This window comes from Phyllobates terribilis, unplaced genomic scaffold (genome assembly GCF_046119375.1).
Source record: "Phyllobates terribilis strain yellow unplaced genomic scaffold, ASM4611937v1 Scaffold_11__3_contigs__length_659146591, whole genome shotgun sequence".
Taxonomy (NCBI): Eukaryota; Metazoa; Chordata; class Amphibia; order Anura; family Dendrobatidae; genus Phyllobates; species Phyllobates terribilis.
Window position 1 is genome coordinate 636,340,949 of NW_027362771.1, and position 12,705 is coordinate 636,353,653.

Here is a 12,705-nt window from a genome sequence, read left to right on the forward strand (position 1 = left end):
GGTGTTCGAAGGTGTTTGACAAACAGTTCGACGAACAGTTCGGCGAACACACGGGTGTTCGACGAACCGAACCGAACTCGAACACTACGGGGGTGGCTCAACACTAGCCATGATCTCTAGGGCTATGGATATGAGTGACAACAGCAGAAAGAACATGCATTGGACCCTATTATAGCGCCGGCATCTCTGACTCCTGCCCGGCAGAGACGCCGATCCCCTTATCGCCACGGCCCGGGTCCGGCTTCCTCTGCTCCACTGGCCGCGGGGTGCTCGCACTGTGCGCAGATACCTGGGTACTGTACTTAAGGCGCTTCCTGCTTCTTAATGGAGCTGCGCATGCCATCCTAATATGTCCCTGGCCAGAGGATAGCAGATATTTAAGGCACTTCCTCCAAAATGGAGGTGTCTGTTCAATGGTCATGTTTATTTGCATTAAACTGCCCCTCCAGTTCTCAGGTCCCCGTGCTGCCCACCAGCCTGTCTACCAGCCGTGCCCGCCAGTCTGTCTACCAGCCGTGCCCGCCAGTCTGACTACCAGCCGTGCCCTCCTGCCGGACTACCTGCTGTTACCGCCTGTCTGTCTTCCTGCACTGCCAGTCCACCACCGTGCCTGTCAGCTTCGGCTGTCCGCTCTGTGGTAGTCACCTGCTCTTGCACGAGGTCAGTCCCATAGTGGCACCTGGTCCACCCTTCCGGTCCCTCCTTGGTTCATGGAGTTGACTAAGCCACCGTGTAGCCAGGGTCGATCCCGGTGGACACTTAGTTACGCCCCTCTGGTCCCTCCTTGTACCATGGCACAGTGGTTCCACCATCCGGACTCGTAACATCTATTCTGTTGTATACACTCTCCACAAACTCTTCCTTCCTAACTAGTGCTGTCATTAGGATTGATATGCATCAGAATTAGTCCTTAGAAGGACTGTAGTTTGTGGAGTGTAGATTTGTAATGCTGTGGAATACCTCACTAAAACAATTGCCAATTCAGTCCCTCACTCAGCAGCACCTCTCCCTACTCTGTCAGTCTGATGGGGAGACTGTGATGAGCATAGGGTCCCGGGTCTTATATAGACCCGATGACGCTATGCGGCCAGCCAATCACTGTAATGCACACAACAATCATGGCTACGACATTACAGTGACTGGTAGGAAATCCCCACATGTTAATTTGCTGTTTAAACAGTGCCAAACAAGGACTCGAGCTCCTGCTCAAGCATTTCAAAATTACTCTCCGAGCACCGAACATCTCGAGCACTGAGATGCTCAGGCGAGTAACGAATAGCGGCGAGCATGCTCACTCATCACTAGAAAGATTCCCTCATCAGCTCAGAGTGAACTGAAAATTAGAGATAGAGCCTGCATAAATGAAAAATATTGAAGATTGTAAGATGCAAGTCATACAAAGACCAGAAATGGTATTATTCTAATGTACATAGACATTACATCTGATTATGAAAACTCTCCTGAAATGTTAGCCACTTTTTAAAGTGGAATACTTTTCATCAAGTTTCACTTTTTAAACTTTTATAATCTTTTAAGAACATCAATCATTAGAAGTTCACATCTTCAGTGATTTAGGACACAAGAGACACATGATGTAATGGAAAAATATTTCCTTGTGTTTTTTACAGCCCTTTCCATTACTGTGCTTATATAAACTCTGGGAATAACTCTGCCTGATCTCACAGATGATCACTACATTGGAAAATGCTGCATCATGATCGAAATCTATTTCACTATCTATGATTATTTCTACTCACAAGAATAGTTTAAAGTAACGAGAGAACTCAGCAAAATCAGTAATAGAGAATTGATTATGCAGGAAGATGGAAGAATCTGCTGTAAGTACAATTTCATTGTAAAAACCCTCAGAGAGCTCATGAACATTTATAATATAGAAATGTTAATGTTTATTTGCTTGTTATCATTGGCTTGTTAATAGTTATTATTATTAATATTATTATTACTATTATTGTAAAAGAAAGGTTTCATATGGTCTAACTGAGAGGCGAAGGAGCTGCAGCATGTGTGGCAGAGAAGATAGGTGGTGAAAGATTTACAACATAGGTCATAAAATAGTTGGAGGACAGAGTAAGTGAGACCAACTGGCCAGAGGTGTATATAGAGGGGAACAGGCTGACAGGGGGGCACAGTCGGGCTGCCTTATGACAGGGTGCCTACTCCTGTGGTTGCATTCTGCTGCCCCCCAAGATGGCCCCAGTCGGCTGTTCTCTGAGCTGGCTGTCAAGCTGACAGATTTCTCAAAGAAGATGCAGTGTGCTGGCTACCAGTGTTCAAATTTACTTGCATCCATCAGACGCGAGTACAATTGAATCTCAACACAACACCATTAGCGTGATCAGGAAATGTGATTACGCTGCTCACATCAGTCGCCGGCGCAGCAGACAGAGGCACAGACGGGTGGTAAGTGCTTCACTTTAGTGGAGCCAAAGACAATGAAGCTGGAGGGGATATTTACTGCATGTGGGAGTGCATTTACTGCTTGAGGGGGTTTACTGCCTGACAGAGTATTTACTTTGGGGGGGCGTTTACTGCTTTAGCGGGTATTTACTACGTGTGTGGGTGTATTTATTGTGTGGGGGTGTATTTACTGTGTGGAGGAGAGATTTACTGTGTGTGGGGGAGATTTACTATATGGGGATGTATTTACTGTGTGTGGGGGAGATTTACTGTGTGGGAGGGAGATTTACTGTGTGGGAGGGAGATTTACTGTGTGTGGGAGAGATTTACTGTATGGGGATATATTTACTGTGTGTGGGGGAGATTCAGTGTAATGGGAGGATGATTTGAGGACACAAGTTTGGGAAGCAAAGAAGAGACAAATGCAGCCACAATATGGGGACCGGAATAAATTTGAAGACACAATATGAGGAGCAAGGGGTGAGATGGGGGCATGTATGGGGGGATGGGTGCAGACACAGTATAAGGAGAGAGGGAAAAATGTATGTGGACGCAGTATGGGGAGTGAGGGTAATATGTTGGGTGTGGACACAGTATGGGCATTCGGGAGATATGTGAGGGGGCAGTACTGAAAATGAGAGGATAAATGTGTGAGGAGAGAGGGGGAAACATGTGAGGAGACTATTGAGGGGAATATAGGGGAATAGTGCGAGGAGACAGTATGGGGGACAAAAGTGTGAGTGGGCACAAAACAGAAACTGAGTAGTGTGGGGGATAGCATGGGGCAAAAATGTAAGGGCACAGCCAGGAGGGGACAGTATACCAAAGAGGGGATAAGGAGTGTGATGAGGATGCACAGTATAGAGACTGCGCCCTATAGGGGGGACACAGTATGAGCGGACAGTGTGAAGTGGAGGCCCAGTATAAAAAGGAGAGGGCAGTGTGGAGAGCATGTACGATAAGAGTGACAGTGTGCGGGTCATATTTTGTGCAGGAAATATATTGAGGGGCAATTATATCTACAGGGGCTCAGCGTAGGGCAGATATTTTTATTCAGGAGCATAATAATGACACTGCTATCTTTAAGGGCATTGTGTGGGGATGTGCTGCAGAAGATGGGAGAAGATGTAAGTCTCCAGAGACGAGCTGTGGATGAGAAAACTCATCATGGCATCTGGACAAGAGGAAGAAGAAAGTGAACGACTCCAGAAACAAAGTCAAATATAAGGTGCCTGGATGTAAATGTTTTTTGTTACACCGACTACTCATATTTGTATTTATGTTAGGAGCATTAAAAGGGTTGTCTAAGTTTGTGATGAGTCTGCAGTAGTGATGAGCGAACGTGCTCGCTACTGCTCGGTTCTCGCCAGAGCATCACTGTGCTCTACATGCTCGGCGAGTATTTTCGGGTTGCTCGGGCGGGAACTCAAGTCCCCTCCCTGCATGTTTGGCGCTCTTTAGAGGGCTAATGAACATGCAGGGATTGCCTCCGACGCACTGTAATGACGTAGCCATGTTGGTTGTGGGCATTACAGTGATTGGCTGACCGCACAGCATCATCAGGTGTATATAAGACCGGGTGCCACCATGCTCTTCACAGTCACTCCGGAATCAGGCAGAGTAGGCAGAGCTGCTGCTGTGTCAGGGAGAGATTTGCTTCTTGATAGTTAGTATAGGTATTCCACAACATATATATATATACATCTGAACTAAAAGTCCTTCAAAGGATTAATCTAGCTGCATATAATCAGTGCCAGGCAGGCAGGCAATGTATGTGGCAGACTGCAGTTTATGATACAGCACAAGAGGGTCCATTGAACGTCCTGTCTGCTGCTTCTGTAACAATTACAGATATTTGTAGATATAGTCCTTGATATCAGGAGCCAGGGAATTTTTTTTTTTTATCGTAATCCTGGTTATTTGCTTAAAAAGCAATCCAGAGTACACCATTTTTCTGCTCCATTTGCTTGTTCTCACTGCATAATAAAGCCAGATGTGTTCAATATTTTAGCGATAAAAATCCAGAAATTTAAACTGAACATGGAAAATATTGGCCTCCTTTTCCATTCTGTTGCAGTGTGTAGGGCAAGCTATTCACAATAGGTCTCTTTGTAGAATAGTTTTAGTAAATTACAGGCCTACAATTTAAAACCGTGGTTCTCTGTCAGACATAACACCTATAAGAGTGTTCCAAAATCAGCCATTTCTTCCATTTTTATTCCTTTGCACTGTGTCGGTCAAGCTATTCACACTAGGTGTCTGTGAAGGATAGTATTAGTAAATTCCAGGCCTGTTATTTAAAACCGTGGTTCTCTGTCAGACATAACACCAATAAGAGTGTTCCAAAATCAGCCATTTCTTCCATTTTCATTCCCTTGCACTGTGTCGGTCAAGCTATTCACACTAGGTGTCTGTGAAGGATAGTATTAGTAAATTCCAGGCCTCCTATTTAAAACCGTGGTTCTCTGTCAGACATGACACCTATAAGAGTGTTCCAAAATAAGCCATTTCTTCCATTTTCATTCCGTTGCAGTGTGTCGGTCAAGCTATTCACACTAGGTGTCTGTGAAGGATAGTATTAATAAATTCCAGGCCTGCTATTTAAAACCGTGGTTCTCTCTCAGACATAACACCTATAAGAGTGTTCCAAAATCAGCCATTCCTTCCATTTTCATTCCGTTGCAGTGTGTCGGTCAAGCTATTCACACTAGGTGTCTGTGAAGGATAGTATTAGCAAATTACAGGCCTGCTATTTAAAATTGTGGTTCTCTGTCAGACGTATCACATATAACTGAGTACAAAAATCTGTCATTTCTCGTGAACGTGGAAAATATTGTCCTTAAAAGTGGGCAAGGTGCATGGCAAGGGATGGGGAAGTGGACGTGATGGTAATGGTGCATGCAGAGGCCCTGGACATGGCCGTGGGCAAGCTGAAATTGTGCCACAACAAACACCCACTCGACCTTCCTGTCCCAATTACTAGGGGACCGCAGAACACAACTATTGAACACAGAGCAATGTCAAAAGGTTGTTTGTTGGAGACCAGATAATGCTTCCAGTCACTTTGCCAATACCACCACCACCCTGTCTTCCACAAGGTCAAGTCTCAGTAGCCGTGAGTCTGGACCGCATATTCCTCACCCTGATCCTGCTTCCTCCCACCATGCCGAGTGCCCGGAGACCACTGATCCCAACACTTGGACACTAAGAAGAGCTGTTCACTTTTCCATTTGTAGATTCGGGCCTCTTGCCTGGCCAGCTTCAAGCGAGTCAAGAAGAGATCGCTTGCAGCGATGCCCAAATATTGGAGCAGCTACGTTCACACGAAGGCGATGGTGGGAAAGTGCAATTACTGTTGCAAGAGGTGGATGATGATGAGACACAATTACCAGAAAGTCAGGAGTACCAGGGTGGGGAAGTGGAAGACAAGGTGGTGGTGGATGATATAGTAACTGACCCAACCTGGCAGGGGGACATACAGAACGAGGACAGCAGCACACAGGGGGCGGGACGTGTAGCACCGCAACAGGCTGGAAGAAGCAGTGTGGTGGCGGCAGACTCAAGTCGGGAAAGCGTTCCTTGTAATGCCAACACAGCGGAAGTTGCAAGTACAACTGTTAGATTTTCCAGAGTCTGGTTATTTTATAAAGACTCTGCAGAAAACCCTAAAAAGGCCATTTGCACCACCTGCCAGGCCAGCATCAGCAGGAGTAGCAAAACTAGCAGCCTGACCACTACCAGCAAGATCAGGCACATGGCGGCAAAGCACTGGACTGAGTGGGCCAAACCACAGGGTCTAGCAACAATGTCTGCGGGTGACACCACTGCTTGTTCTGCTGTTGGGCGTGCACGCCAATCCCCTGTCAATGGCGCATGCCAAGATGCATCCTGCCCTGCACCTGTCATTGAACACTCTCAACTAGCACCATCAGCAAGCACATCAACATCCTTGTCCCAGCGCAGCGTTCAGTTGGTCCTACCCCAGTCCTTGGAAAGCAAGCGCAAATACGCAGCCAACGCCCCACAGACAACACTACTAAATTCACACATTTCGCGAATGCTTGCGCTCAAAATGTTGTCTTTTAGGCTCGTGGAGACAGAAGCATTCTACAACCTGTTGGCATCAGCCATCCCTCAGTACTCAGTCCCTAGCCACCAATATTTCTCCTGGTGCACTGTACCCTCATGACACAAGCACGTGTCCCACAACATTAGACGTGCCCTAAACAATGCAGTTACTGGGAAAGTCCATATAACCACGGACACGAGGACAAGTGCTTGTGGGTTGGGATGGTGCATCTTGCTGATGGCACTCTGGGTTAATATAGTAGAAGCCTGGACCCAGTCGGACCTTGGGATGGAACACTTCCTCCCGACGCCGAGCATTGCAGACCCTGGGTCAATCAGGGTTGCCCCCACATTCTACAGCTCCTGCACCTCATCCTCCCCCTCCTCTTCAGCCTCGGTCTTTGAAATTACCACATTAGTTGGAAGCTGGAAGCACTGCAGCACTTCCTCAGCCAAGCGGCAACAGGCTGTGCTCAAGGTAATATGCTTGAGTGACAAAAAGCACAATGCTGAAGAGTTATGGACAGATCTGAAAGAGCAGGCAGATCTGTGGCTGACACCACTGAATCTACAGCCAGGCATGGTCATGTGTGACAATGGCCGGAACCTGGTGGCGGCTCTAAGGTGATGAAAGCTCACACATGTACCATGCCTGGCCCATGTGCTTAAGCATGTGGTTCAGCAGTTTCTCAAAACCTACCCCGATCTGTCGGATCTGCTTTCAAAATACGTGGCCTGTGTGCCCATATTAGAGAGTCAGCTACAGCTTCCGCCACCCTTTCCGTGCTTCAGCAGCATTTGCAGCTTCCAGCTCAAAAACTGATCTGCGATGTCCCCATGCATTGGAACTCTACATTGCAGATGCTGGGAAGGATTTGTAGTTGAAGAGGGCAGTTGTTGAGTACCAGCAAAAACAAGGCCGTGGGTATTCAGGTCAGTCTCCACACATAAAACCTCTGGAGTGGACATTGATGTCAGACATATGTACCATCCTCCAAAACTTTGAGGACTCCATCAAAAGCAGCAATGATGCCATAATTAGCATCACCATCCCATTTCTCTGTCTTCTGAAACGCTCTCTGCTCACAATCAAAGAGGATGCATTGCAGGCAGAGCACAATGAGATGGTGCAAGGAACAATGCAGGGTGGTTCCACACAGTGCAGCCTCAACTCATCCCAACATGGATTGGGTGACAATGAGGAAGATGAGGAAGAACAGGAGATAGTTTCCTGCGTTATAGATGGTACTACCTGCACAACTGTCATACCATCTGTTCAACATGGATGGCCTGAGGACAAGAAGGATGAGGAGGAGAGCATGGTCAGTCATCCTCTTGGTGAGGACATGGAAGTCTTGCCTGTTAGCAGTCTGGCACACATGGCTGAGTTTATGTTTCGCTGCCTTTCCCGTGACCCTCGCGTTGTTCAAATTTTAGGTGACAGTTATTACTGTTTGGTGACATTTCTAGACCCATGCTACAAGGAGAACTTTCTGTCTCTTATTCCCTTGCTAGACAGGCCTAATAAAATGGTGCAGTAAGAGAAAGCCCTTGTAGCGTAATTATTTAAAAAATTCCCATTTGAAAACGCTGGCGGCTGAGGTCACAGTTCGTTGGACAACCAAGGAGTACAGGTGAGAGAGACACAAATGCAATCCAGCAGAGGCAGGGGAACACTTTCAAAGTTCTGGGACAGTTTTCTCAGTCCTTCCCATCGCACAAGCCCTGAGGTGCAGAGTACTCTCCCACTTTCCTAAGGAGGGAAAAGTTTTGGAAGATGGTGGTACCTTGCCGACCGTATCAGCTTCCTCCGTGATTCCTCTGAGCCTTATAATTATTCGGTATAAAGTTGTACACGTGGCATGAACTTGCTCTCTAAACCTTGGAGGTCCTAGCCCTCCCTGCTGCTAGCGTTTTGCCAGAGCGGTTTCTTAGTGCCGCCGGTGGAAATATAACCGATAGGTGCATCTGCCTGTCAACTGAAAATGCTGACAGGCTGACTCTTATAAAAATGAACAAGGGCTGGATTGGGCCAGACTTCTCAACACCACTGAATGATAGCAGCATAACATAAACTCAAATACAGTGTCTTTTTTTTGGGAGGTCTAACTCTATTCCCATGCAACTCTGTCTTTGCACCCACTCATGGGTGTACACTTCCTGATTTTGTCTATTTGCTCTTGTCCTCCTCCTTCTCCGCATCCTTATCCTACACCACCATATCACTACCATATGAACCATATCAACATATCTACGTCTCTTACAAGGGACATTAGAGTACCTCCATATTTTTGGCAGCCGTTGTTTCACTGCATAGTTAAACAGTATAGAAGACCCACTTCCTAATAATGGGAACATTGTTTTCAGGAGACCCTCCGACCTCTACGTCCCTTGCAAGAGGCATTGGTGTTCCTCCAAATTTTTGGCAGCCGTTGCTTCACTGCATAGGCAAACAGTATGGGAGACACACTTCCTAATAATGGGAACATTGTTTTCAGGAGGCCCTCCGACCTCTACATCTCTTGTATAGGGCACAGGAGTTCCTCCAAAATTTTGGCAGCCGTTGCTTCACTGCATAGGCAAACAGTATGGGAGACACACTTCCTAATAATGGGAAAATTGTTTCAGGATTCCCACCGACCTCTCTGTCTCTTGCAAAGGGCAATGGAGTTCCTACAAATTTTTGGCAGCCGCTGCGTCACTGCATAGGCAAACAGTATGGGAAACACACTTTCTAATAATGGGCACATTGTTTTCAGGAGACGCTCTGACCTCCACGTGTCTTGCAAGGGGCATTAGAGTTCCTCCAAAATTTTGTCAGCCGTTGCTTCACTGCATAGACAAACAGTATGGGAGACCCACTTCCTAATAATGGGAATGTTGTTTTCAGGAGGCCCTCCGACCTCTACGTCTCTTGTAAAGGGCACAGGAGTTCCTCCAAAATTTTTGCAGCATTAGCTTCACTGCATATGCAAACAGTATGGGAGACACACTTCCTAATAACAGAAACATTGTTTTAGGATTCCCACCGACCTCTCTGTCTCTTGCAAGGGGCAACAGAGTTCCCACAAATTTTTGGCAGCCGCTGCATCACTGCATAGGCAAACAGTGTGGAAAACACACTTTCTAATAATGGGAACATTGTTTTTTGGAGGCTCTCCGAACTCTAAGTCTCTTGCATGGGGCATTGGAGTGACTCCAAATTTTTGACAGCCATTGCAGTCACTGCATAGGCAAACAGTATGGGAGACACTCTCCTTTCTATGGGAATATGTCATTACTGAGACCCACCTCTATGTGTCTTTAAATTGTTAGCGGGTTTTCTCCTAATTTTTAGCAGCCGTTGGATTCACTGCATACCCTATAACTGAATAGCAGACTCTCTCCTTTCTAATGGGAACATGTCGAACTCATTACTGTGGCCCAGCTCTATGTGTCTTTAAATTGTTAGTGGGGTTTTCCCTAAATTTTGGCAGTTGTTGGACTCACTTCATACCCTATAACTGTATAGCAGACCCTCTCCTTTCTAATGGGAACATGTCGTTACTGTGGCCCAGCTCCATATGTCTTTAAATTGTTAGTAGAGTTTTTCTTAAATTTTGGCAGCCATTGTACTCACTGCATAACCTATAACTGATTAGCAGACTCTCTGCTTTCTAATGTGAACATGTCATACTCGTTACTGTGGCCGAGCTCTTTGTGTCTTTAAATTGAAAGTGGGGTTTTTCCTAAATTTTGGCAGCAGTTGGACTCACTGCATACCCTATAACTGTATAACGGACCCTCTTCTTTCTAATGGGAACATGTCATTACTGTGGCCCAGCTGTATGTGTCTTTAAATTGTTATTGAGGTTTTTCCTAAATTTTGGCAGCCGTTGCACTCACTGCATACCCTATAACTGTATAACAGACCCTCTCCTTTCTAATGTGAACATGTCGTTATTGTGACCCAGCTGTATGTGTCTTTAAATTTATAGTTGGTGTTTTTCCCAAATTTTGGCAGCCCTTGCAGTCACAGCATTGGCATTACCACTGTAAGAGACGCTCTCCTTTTTAATGGGAACATTATTTTTTTACTGAGAACCTCCTCTATCTCTCTTCAAAGGGGTATTGAATTGCGTCCACATTTTTGGCAGCCCTTGCAGTCACTGAATACGCAATAACAGTATAGGAGACCCACTTGTTAATAATGGAAACAAGACAGCATAGCCGGCTGATGGCTTTCTAACAATAGTGATGACCGACTGCAGGCCTTTTAAAAATAGTAAGGGTCGTCTGATGGCCTTTTAAAAATAGGCTTTGTGACTAGTGTGGAGCCACCCCCGTAGTGTTCGAGTTCGGTTCGGTTCGTCGAACACCCGTGTGTTCGCCGAACTGTTCGTCGAACTGTTCGTCGAACACCTTCGAACACCGTTTAAACCAATGGCAGGCAGACAAAAACACATAGAAACACATAGAAAACACCTTCAAAGGTGTCCAAAAGCTGACAAACTGCTCAGAAGACACAACTAACACATGGAAAAGTGACAAGTACATATAGTCATGCGAAAAGAAAAGAGGTGGAGGAGTAAAAGGAGGGGGAGACACAGATATAGGCATGTCATGCCCTTCTAAAATCCAAAAAAGTGCGAAGCCGACATGGCCAGTCCGTTCCTGCCCGTGCGACCTCCGTGTCACCGGCTTTGTGCCAGAGCTGCGGTGGACCCTGACGGCCAGCCCCCCTCTCCCAATACTGGTGCCTGTCCGCTGGTGGGTCGAGCGAGCCGCCCTGTGGTGGAGGAAGGTCTAAGATTTTTAATTTAAATTGTCTCTCTAATTTGAATGAATACACTTTAAATCCTTTTACAAGGATCTATTGGAGAGCAAGTCTCATGCCAGCAGCCCCGTAGATCCAGCTCCAGTAGCATCCACTAAAGCTGCTGCAGTTAAAATGCTTTTATAACGATCGAGCTCGGCGGTCCACCGCAAGGCGTCCTACCGCCAGTCCCAGTCCCTATGCCTTGGAGTGCCTCCTGATGCTCTTCACTGAGTATCCGGGGTCCCAAAGCATTTCCTTTAAGTGTCCAAACTACAGGTAGTGTAGCTTGCTTAACAGCTGGGATAATCCGCTGACTAGCAGACACTGCTACTAGGCACAAAGTATTTCCTGGGCTAGATGGAGTTAAAAATTTGTAATTAGATACTCTAGTTGGATGTTGAGAAAGCATTCCATAGAGTCTCCTGGCATGCCATATAATATTCTCTTAAAAAGCTTGAGGTAGGGGTCTAGGGGACCCTTTTATAGCCAAAATCATGGACCTGTATCGCAATACGTCACCTAGGCTGAAGATAAATGGAACTGTAGCACCCCGAGGGCTCGGTTGCTACAGAGGTATTGCACCTCACCCAGAGGTGTGATATCTCACTCTCAGGTAAGGATGGAGTGTGGATCAGGACCCTGACACCTGCATGCATTACACCACATTGCCGTGGGGCAGGGAGACAAATATGCCCCTGAGATGGGCACGACAGTCCCTGTCCCTGGCTGGAGTGGGGGGAGGGAACACTGAGGAAGGGGAACCCTGTAGTGCAGGAGCAGGGAGGAAGCAGTTCCTGGGTGCATTGAGAAGGGAGTATAAAAGGTGGGCACTATCTTAGTTCAGTGCAGAGAAGTCTGAGCAGAAGTGACAGGGAGCAGGGGCTCTGCTTGAGCTCTGCTCCGGAGGCGGGCCTAGTAACAGAGGCCCAGGCCTGGAGGAGGGAGAAGGAAGGAAGAGGAGCGGAGAAGGCTCAAGGAATGAGGAATGAAGTGATCCCAGGGGTGCGGACGGGAGGGTCGCCACAGCACGCCCGAATCCACCTGCGTGGAGGGGTCAGGCCAAAGGGGAAGACCGGTCCCCGAAACTAGTGGAGGCGGGAAACGACCCTCAGCTAGAAACCAGAGGCTGTGACATTTTATGTGGCGCAGCCCATAGCTACAAATGCTAGGAAGGCACCACGTAGGGTAAGGGAAACTGGCACCAAGTTTACCAAGAGGAGGCCCGAGGCAGCCGGACAGAAGCGTTGGTAAGAAAGGCCAGACAAAGGACACACAAAGGGGGTCATGTGAAGCGCTCCAAAGTTATCTGGGAGTTGTCTGAGCCCCTCACCTGGTGACCACAGTACGACGTTGGCAGCCGTTACCTGCATAAGTGGTCTGGATAATAAGAACTGTGAGTAAAGGCCCTGGACTGCATCACT

General features: G+C 47.0%; 1 long non-coding RNA gene across 1 annotated transcript in view; it reads left to right on the top strand.

Moving 5' to 3' along the window:
- The first annotated feature begins 1,642 nt into the window (after positions 1-1,642).
- The window catches only part of LOC141165443 (uncharacterized), a 29,444-nt gene continuing 18,381 nt past the window's right edge, over positions 1,643-12,705 (top strand). The window contains exons 1-2 of the long non-coding RNA XR_012251160.1: positions 1,643-1,838; positions 3,506-3,646. This is a non-coding gene — a long non-coding RNA (uncharacterized lncRNA). The remainder of the gene's footprint in view (positions 1,839-3,505; positions 3,647-12,705) is intronic.